Genomic DNA, 9,152 nt, shown 5'->3' with positions numbered 1-9,152 from the left:
GTGGAGGAGCAGAAGGTCTTTCTGGAGAGCTCTGCAATGGAAGCCGTTAGATAGGCAGCTTCTTGATGTGAGGATTTCCAAGGATGGAGCGCTTCTTTTCTCTGCAGTGCCAAGCAGCATGCAGCCCTGAGTCACAGCTGAGATTAATGCCACGCCAAGAGCAAAGCAACGGTGTACAACACACACTGATGGTGGTGATGTCAGAGAAGTGTGCTGGTGAAAATGATACTGTCTTCTTCAGTTTGTTTTTAATTCGTATCTGCTCTCTTTCCTGATGAAACCACGGTTTTACCAACAGCATGAGGTAGAATGGATTTTTATCTCTCATGCATCAACAAAGTTATCAGCACGTTCTAATTATGCTGTGTTGTGAGAAGCAGCAAGAACACAGCTGGATTTTCCGATTCCAGCTCTGAGGTGTCTGCAAGGCAGACATTTGAGAAAATAACTAGATACTGAGGCTCATTAGACCATGTAGCACTTAAACTAGGGTTGAATTTGTCTTGTGAACTCTGTCCTGTGTGGTCAAATTCCAACTGCACGTCTGCCTGCCCTACTATTAATCACTTTTTGGATTAAGGAACAAAAATCACCTCTCCAACATTCTTAAGCAAATGTGCTTTTTTTCTTTTCATAAACAAACAAAGAAATCAAAACTATTTGTCTTAACTTGTTGACTTGTCCAAATTATCTCATCCCCGATCCAATGACAGTTCCAAATAGTAGCAGGAAAAATTATCTTTAACAGCTGCACCTCTTCTGAAGCTATTGTTTTCCTCACTGTTGCGTGGAGCTGATGGCAATCTTTAATGGTTAAAAAGAGGAATGAAGAGGCAAAGCCTGGACAACCTCACTCACCTTCACCTGACCTATTTTAGATTCTCATAACTGCCTGAAAAACAGAGAAACCAATTGGGTCCATACATAGGGAGGCCTTCATTAATAAACTGTCAAAACCCTGTCGAGCATCGAAATCATTTTCAGTGGAAATTAATAGTGTACTTTGGAGTTGTTTTCAGAAGAAATTAACTGGGTGCACTGGAGTCATTCTGACACCATTTCTGAAAGGAACATCCAGTTCTGCATTTAGCATGAAGAAAACTCATAACCAAGGAGGAAAAAGCCCAAAAGAAAAACAAAATAGATTTTTGCCAGTTCAAGTCCAGCAACTGTGTTTCTCACAAAGAAAAAAAACATTTGGTACCAGATACAGAACTTTAAAGTACCCGTATCAGGCAAATGTTATGAGGTGTTGTCACAAGTCAGGAATATCATTCCTACTTACTGTGATTTTTGATAACCTATGGCATTGAGTTCTTCTTTACGTTTGTCAAAGGTCACAGTGCTCTATTAAGCATCCCTGTTTGTACATAACTGAGCAGATCAGTCCTTAAGGTAAGCTCAAAGCCCACAGGATTTTTTTTCCCTTTTTTTCCTTTTTTTTTTCTTTTTTTTTTTCTTATGGAAAACTACACTTTTAAACAGTTTTGATATTTCATAATATAGCTTGTGACAGGGCTATTTCACCATTCACTAACATGGGCTGCGGTGTCATCACAAAGTCCCTAACGCTGTGTCAGTGTGAATCTATGGAGAAGACATCAAGATGTCAACATATTCTGAGAGGGGAAGGAGTGTCAGTGCAAGTCTACAGAGACATGGTGGTATGTGGAGAGGAAGCAAAACAAAACTGTGTTCATGGTTGTGCAGCACTGCCAGACAAAGGCACGTTCAGAGCAGAAGCTTTTTGAAGAAACGTGCAGCACTCCAGGGGGAGCAGCCAAGTAATTGTGGTATTTTCAAATAGTAAGGGACCTCCAGCTCTATGTAACTCTTCTTGAGTGTTTTAGCATAGATCTATAGTGAGAAATCTCATACATTGGGAAATGATACAGTAGTGTGCTAAAGGGACAGGTGAACATCTCCCCGGATAAGCCCTGCTGTCCTCCTCAGGTCTCACCCTTAACATCTTCTCTTGTAAGCAGAGGACCATATGTGCCATAGCATCAGTACACAAATAATGCAGTAGCTGATATGTGGTGCTATCTACAGATTTCACGGAGTCAGTTTTGAGCTCATCGAAGACAGATTGAAAGGTTCATTTATATCTAAGCAACAGGGCAAAGCCCTCAGGGATGCACAGCCCCACCAGTCTCTGCAAGCATTCATCTTTCCTCACCCCTACATTTCATCAAATATTCAGCCCTGTAACTCCTCTTCCCACATGCTGCCTCTCCTCCTGGCTGAGCTGAGCACCATATTGTGAATGGAAGGGCTCCTTCTCCCACACGCCCTGGGGAAGGGCATCTCACCCTTTCAGAACTGCAGTTCTATGCCCAGGTTATGCTTCTTAGCCCAGACATCTGGGACATTACTACAACGCAGATTAGCCTAAATTATTTTTTTGCATGATTAGAAGACAATGGAAGGTAAAGGTGCATGTTAATGTGTGGTTGGCCAAAGCCCTTTCTGATTCTCAGGGAGTTCCTCCATCAACACTTATACACCATGGCAAAACTGAGGTCAGTAAACACACATGCATCCTTGCTGTGACCTGAATGGTGCCAAGTTTCCAGAAGTACTGCCAAATTTTAGGAATGGAAGCTTCTTTTCTTCAAGAGTTTTTGAAAGCTAACTGCCTGAATTAACTTTGGCACTCAATTCAGAAGACTTCAGAATCACAGAAGAATCATTAAGGTTGAAAAAAACCCTCTAAGATCATCTAGTACAACCATTCCCCTATCACCAATATTGCTAAAAACCATGGACTAAACCATGTCCCTAAGTACCGTATCTGCATGTTTATGTAGATACCTCCAGGGATGGTCAGGATCCAAAAGCACCCAGGTAACAGTGCACTTGTTAAAATAAGGCTCTCAGCTGAAAAATGGGACTCTGAAGGCCACATCACACTGCTGGGTGTTGTTAAAATGAAAATGAAGACAGAACTCTAAGTCCTGCTGCATCCATTTATCAGCGCAAAACAGCAAACAACCCAGGGTTTGGCACAGCAAAACAGATGAAAGATGCAACTGTCCTGACCTTGCTATGTTTTTCCCCCTTTTGCAGTGTGCTCCATCTTTCCAGTGGGGGACCTTCGCCATTCCCATAGGCAAGGTCAGTGCGTGCAGCCTGGCGGGCACGTCGCTGCAGCGTGCACTGAGCCACATCCACCGCGGGTGCAGCTCCACCAAGCCCTACAGCAGGGACTAATTTGGCCTTGTGTCTTTTGAATAAATTGTTAACTCTTCTCGGCATGAAGAAGTGATTATTGAAAAGTTTGCCTCCACATACAAATGCAAATGACAGTCGAAGAACACGTGAATGTTAATCTTCCAAACCAAGTACGTAGACAAATGCTAGTCATTAGAAACATTTCCGTGCATTTATATTAGGCTGTCCTCTAAAAGACTTTTCAGACAAATATGTCATCAAGATATTCAAAACCATGTAATCTTATCCAAAGTTTCATCTATCAACAGTACAGTTTTCATCTCTCGCAGCTGTGTGTCAGAATGTGCAGGCAGATTAGCCAGCTGATAGCAGGGGGGGCAGGGAGAGAGGGGCTCTGTCCTCATCAAGAAATTCTGCTGGGGAGAAGAGACTCTTGCTGATGATTTTCTAAATATCTCCCCAAGAAACCTTTCCATGCACGGATGCAGGAGACCTTTGCAAAGATGTTCATTTTCTGACCGGAGCTGGTGCTTTAAGTCCTCCTCCCCCTGTTTCCCCTTCTCTGCAGAGGAGTCCTCGTAATGAAAAACATCCTGAGCACAACTGTGTATCTGGTGGCTGGGGCAAAGCATCTCCCTACACAGCAGATCAATTCACCAGATTTCTTGTGCCCTCATTGGCCTGGGGAGAGCAAGATAAAGCCCAAACCCAGAATATTATGAACTCCAGCTGCACTTTTCACCTTCCTCAAAGAGCAAATCCCCACTCCAACCCCTTCTGCTAGAGCCAAAGGGATTAGTACTATTATTTATTTATTTATTTAAGGATACCTCACCACTTTCAGAAAGCAAATGCTGTAATTCTCTTGTTTCACGGAGGGAAATGAATGATGATGACATGCATGGGCTTCTGATAAAGATGCAAAGAGATAGGACTAAAACATACAGTAAAGCACAGTGAAATGATTCTCCAGTATGAGGTTCAATACGCTGCTGTTGTTGTCTATGAGACAGTTTCCACGAATCCATGCATATGAATCTGTGCATAATCTTTGAGTGTATTCATTTTCATCCACATTCTTTAAAGCAAATTTTAGCATTACTGAGGAGCTCTATCTTGATGGCACTTGAAGACAATGTTTTGAAATTTGGGGAGAGTGGGAAAGATTTTCAAAACCCCAGAAGAGCTGTTAGGACTTAACACTATCAAAAATAGATCCTTGCTTTTCTGGGTATCTTCGAAATATCTTTTTGAAGCAAAGCCCTAAATCTTGGTGTTTAGCAGCGCCTCCATTTTCAGGGTGGCAAATTCATTTTGCGCTGACTATGCACCTCTGAAAATCAGCTTGATTTTTGGGGTTACCTTCTTCTTTTGTGTTTGTGGCATGAAGATGCCTCCCCATGGGATGGACAGAAGCAAGGACAGCGCTTAGCCATTTGCCATTGGCTCTGATCTCAGCTTAAATTGGTATTTTAGCACAAAGTTGTTTTTTTGTTTTTTTGTTTGTTTGTTTGTTTTTACTAGGGGAATCCTATGGTACAGACACCTTCCAGTATCTAAAGCCATCTAATGTCAGCTCAGCACCAGAGTGGGACTCACTGAACCTCTCATGGAAGGAGCACCAACAGCAAGAGGAGGCAGGGCTCTGTACCTCTCAGCATTCCTCTGAGCTTATCTGCTTCCCTAACTTTAATACCAAATCAATCTTTTTAATGGGAGCCCAGCACTTAACCTATTTCTGGACCTCTTCCCTCATCTTTGGGAATGTACTTTGGAGAAATGACTGAAAACACTGGAGCAGAGAGAAGGAGCCTTTCAGAGCAGATCTGGGGGAGTCCTGTGAAGTGGAGGCAGGAGTTAGATGTCTACTGACAGACCTTAAATGCAAAAGCAAAATTCCTTCCATTCAAACAAGCCTGGAAAAGGAGCCCCAGTATGACATTCCCTACAGCTTCATTTAACAGACAAATTTTTAACTCAAAAGCAATTTTTAAAGCTTTTTCAACATTCATGTCTTTAGCTTCTTGCTTGGAAAAGCACCTTTGTCTCCTCCCAAGAGAAGTGGGCAGCAGGATGGGAAGGGAAGGACGCGTTATTTGATGAAAGAAGACACTGCTCAAGGCCTGGGGCTCTCTGCCTTCCCAGCAGAGCCTCGCTGCCGGCCTGCTGCCAGGGCACATGCCTGCCTGCCAGCCAAGGTCCACCAGGTCAAAATCTGCTTTACAGAAAGTGCCCCCAGCTATTGTTTACCTAGAGGAACCACTGCAGCCTATCAGGAAGTAATCTGCCTTTTTGAATGAGCTTGTGTGCCCAACTATTTATTTGCTAGTTAGATGTTAATGGCTCTAGAGCAGCTGTTATGGTCTTCTGGGGACAGCACGCAACTTGTACCGCTGCACGGGACTCATGTACCAGATGAGGTATTAATCTGGTTAGTTGAAAAACTACGGCCTGTCCACAAATCATTAATGCTGGCTACAGTAGGGCACATTTAACACATGTACTTCAGGGCCAATCAGTCACTCCAGTCCCACGTTACAGATATTTAGCCCAGAAGGTTCTGCACAACTTCCTTCCCAGGCCCATTCGCTTGTTGGCTGGGCTGCCAGACCAGCAGAAACCAGCACGAGGCATGGGACCATGGGTGGAGGCTTTGGAGGTATGGCTGCAGTAGGAATGGAGGAGGAGAGCAGCCTGCCAAAACAAGCATGGGTGGTGTGGCTTCAAGAAATGGGAACCCAGCAGCAGGGAGCAAAGCTTGCTGGAGTGGTTTTCAAAGATGTTTTAGGAGACTGGCTTTGATTTTAACAGCCGGTTCTACCAATACAGACCAAATTGCCTTTGGCACAGCTCTGTCCTTTTTCTTTGCCTACATGCTGCCATAAGCCACAAAGCACTCACCAAGACTCTAATGAGCTCAACTTTAAAAGAACAAAAGCCACAAATAGCATGATGTCCCACAGGAAGGGAGCAAGGACACAAAGAGAGGTAGCAGCAGTAATTTCCTCAGCAGTCGATCTACAAAAAGGGAGAAGTGGGCAGCCAGGAGATTACACTGCACTTCCACAACTTCTCTCTGTTTCCTGATCCTTTCCTGCACCCAGAGTCCTTACCAGAGTAAGGACTCTCTTATGGGAGCTTCAGGGATGGGTTGATGGTTGGACTGTATGATCTTAGCGGTCCTTCCAACCTTAATGATTCTGTGATTCTAACCAGAAATTTGCCCAAGGGAACACAGAAATGTGCTGTGGACCCAAAGCAGCCATGCTGGATATTTTGACATTCACTGGGTATTGGGGATCAACTTCTGTTCTTGCCAGAGCACATCAAGAGAAAGGACATCAACAGCATCAGTGAGGACTCACTGCTAAGGCTGGTATTTCCACCCTTTGTCCTGTCATCGAGCCTTATTTCTCAGAATGGTTGGAGTCAAGGATGTGGTCTTGGCCTTATCTTTGAATTTCCTGGCTTTTGTCACCAAGCATGTCACAAAGGTGATGTTATTAGCCTGCCTATGCTGATAATGACATGGAGATTTTGCTACCCTTCTCAGAGGCTTATTAGAAAAAGCTGCTTACATCATGATGCAATGGCAGCATGTGTTCCCTGCCCTGAATTTGCCCTTGGGGTGCTCAGATGGTTCCCCCAAAGCGGAAGCGATCACAAAGGCCATGACTGAAGGGAAGGACGTTTTCCCTCACATGCAATTTCACTGTGCTGCTAGAGTCCATCTAGCACAGGATCTGCAATTTGCACATTGTAGGCATAATCAAAGTGGCTTTCCTCCTGCCCCACAACAGCCATCATAGCATGGAGGTGGATTTACCATTGGTTGGTTCCACTGCACAACCTAGATTAAAACCAACAAAAAAAGCCACCAAACCCTAGTCCTGCATGCAATCAGGAGCTGCGCATCCCACACAAGACATGCCAAGTTATACAGAGATAACAAAAGTTCAATAACTACTTCAGCAGATTGAGCTCTTGATTACTGCAAACTATCTGCTTCAAAGAGCTGCCACCTTGCCAGCAGAGATGCACTCATCCAAGCCAGCAAGCCACCTCTGCACTGTGGGCTGGGAGCTCCAAGCGCCTTTGGGAGCCCGTGCAGGTGCTTTAGTTCTGGTGAGGATGGCTGAAAGACGTGGTGAGCTCAACCTGCCTTCAGAAGGTTTTCTGGGCCAATAGAGGCACCTGAGGACGTGGGGGAAGCTGACACTGCCAGATGCATGGACCAAGGAGAGGCCGAGATGAAGGCTGCAGGGGACGTGCACACTGATTTCTCCAAAGACTTATAACCGTGATGAAGGAAGAAATAGCTCTGCCACAAGAGAGTCTGATGAGAAAAGTCATTTGCTACTGAAATGTAATTTGAAAAATGTATTTAATACCAATTAACAACACAAGGCTGTAATATCCACTTATCTAAACTGCTCGCGGATTACTTGCTTTTCACTTACTAACCTACCCAGTAATTTCCACCAAAAAAAAAAAAATACAGGTCAAGCTTTTGCTACCAGATTTAGTTATTTTATCACTAGACAAAGATGAGCCAGAACGGTTATCAAGAAAAATAAGCTGGGGAGGGGGGAGGAGGGTATGGAGGGAGGAAGAGAGAATTGGGAAATCTTAGACATTGTATTAAAACAACAGTTTTTAGGGTGTTTGATTTACTATTCAACTGTGCACAGCTGCTGCTGTGAGAAATAGGAAGCATGCCAAGGGAAAGAGATGGGGGAAAAAAATTAAGGAGTGGGGGAAGGTTTGCAGAATCAACTGGTTAATGAGATATGAAAATTGTTATGAGTAAGCCCCTGCTGAAAAGCACTTGTTTGTTTGGACCAGCTTGCTGCTCACTCACTGACACGGCAATTCAGGTGCTTTCTCCAAAGGAATTAATTGGTGAATGTGAAATTTAAATGGCATGTGGGTTTTCAAGCATCAATTTAGGTCCTCTGTGTTTCCCCTTCTTAGTGTTGGAGCCATCTAAAACTTGCTGGGGCCTTGGCACATTTTATTCCCTCTCGCCCTCAAGGAACACTGCAGTGCTCTGCACAAAGGGGGACATTTTCAATGGGGAGGGCAGTACAGGATATGTCCTACAGCCAAGCACTGGGGAAGCTCAGAGAACAAAGTGAGAGACAAGGGTTTGGACTCCACCACTTGCAATGCCATGGGTGACAACTCTCAGCACCTTGCCCTGCTTTTCAAGTCTCATTACGGGAAAGGATTCAGGGCTTAAGTGTCCATGGAATATCTAAGGTTGTGAGCTTTTAAAAGATGAGTCTCTCTCCGTAGTCCACAGGAATACCCCTAATTCTCTGCCTTGGATCTTCCCATCAGACTGCTTAGGTGGTCCACTACTGACCGTGGCACCTGTAGGAATCCCATTCCTGGACACTGAGCTACCTTCAGATAGCAACCTAGGCATCAAACTGAGGATTATGCTTTCTACGAGGTTCTTAAGCATCCTAAATAGAAGAGCTGCCTTATTGTCTCAATCTCTTTTGAAATAAACTAAACCTGGCTTTGTGGTCCAAGTGAAAAAAAGCCTGTCTAGATCAATCTTCGCTTGTTTTTAGTAATTCCTTGGGCTTCCCCCAGAGAAGCACTCCCACTGTGGCAGTGCTCCAAAAGTCCTCACAGCAAAATATGAGACTTGAGAAATCATTTCTTGGGCTCTTATCTCGCATACCTAATTGAGATGCCAGGCCACTACATTTAAACTATAACTTGCGGACTAATTAAAGGCAACAACTTAGTGCTTACCTAGGGATTCAAGGAGATCGCAAGATGACCTGCCTGTGTTGTAAAGGGAAGATTATACAGGCTGAACTAAACAATGTCTTCATTTTGCTGGTGATGCCTAATCTGAGGGTGTAATCCTCCTTTATCCCCACACATAAACCTTTTTGTTATTTAGAAGCAAGTAACCTAGAGTTGCCTCACAGACCTTTTCACCTGGCTTTCATGTCCTT

At 44.1% G+C, this 9,152-nt stretch overlaps 1 long non-coding RNA gene across 2 annotated transcripts in view; it reads right to left on the bottom strand.

Annotated features, from left to right (window-relative positions):
* Positions 1–9,152, bottom strand: part of LOC125699472 (uncharacterized) — a 280,743-nt gene that overhangs the window by 11,714 nt on the left and 259,877 nt on the right. The gene's annotated exons all lie outside the window — the stretch shown is intronic.

Source organism: Lagopus muta, chromosome 12 (assembly GCF_023343835.1).
Source record: "Lagopus muta isolate bLagMut1 chromosome 12, bLagMut1 primary, whole genome shotgun sequence".
Classification (NCBI taxonomy): domain Eukaryota; kingdom Metazoa; phylum Chordata; class Aves; order Galliformes; family Phasianidae; genus Lagopus; species Lagopus muta.
This window is presented reverse-complemented; position numbering and strand designations above follow the sequence as displayed.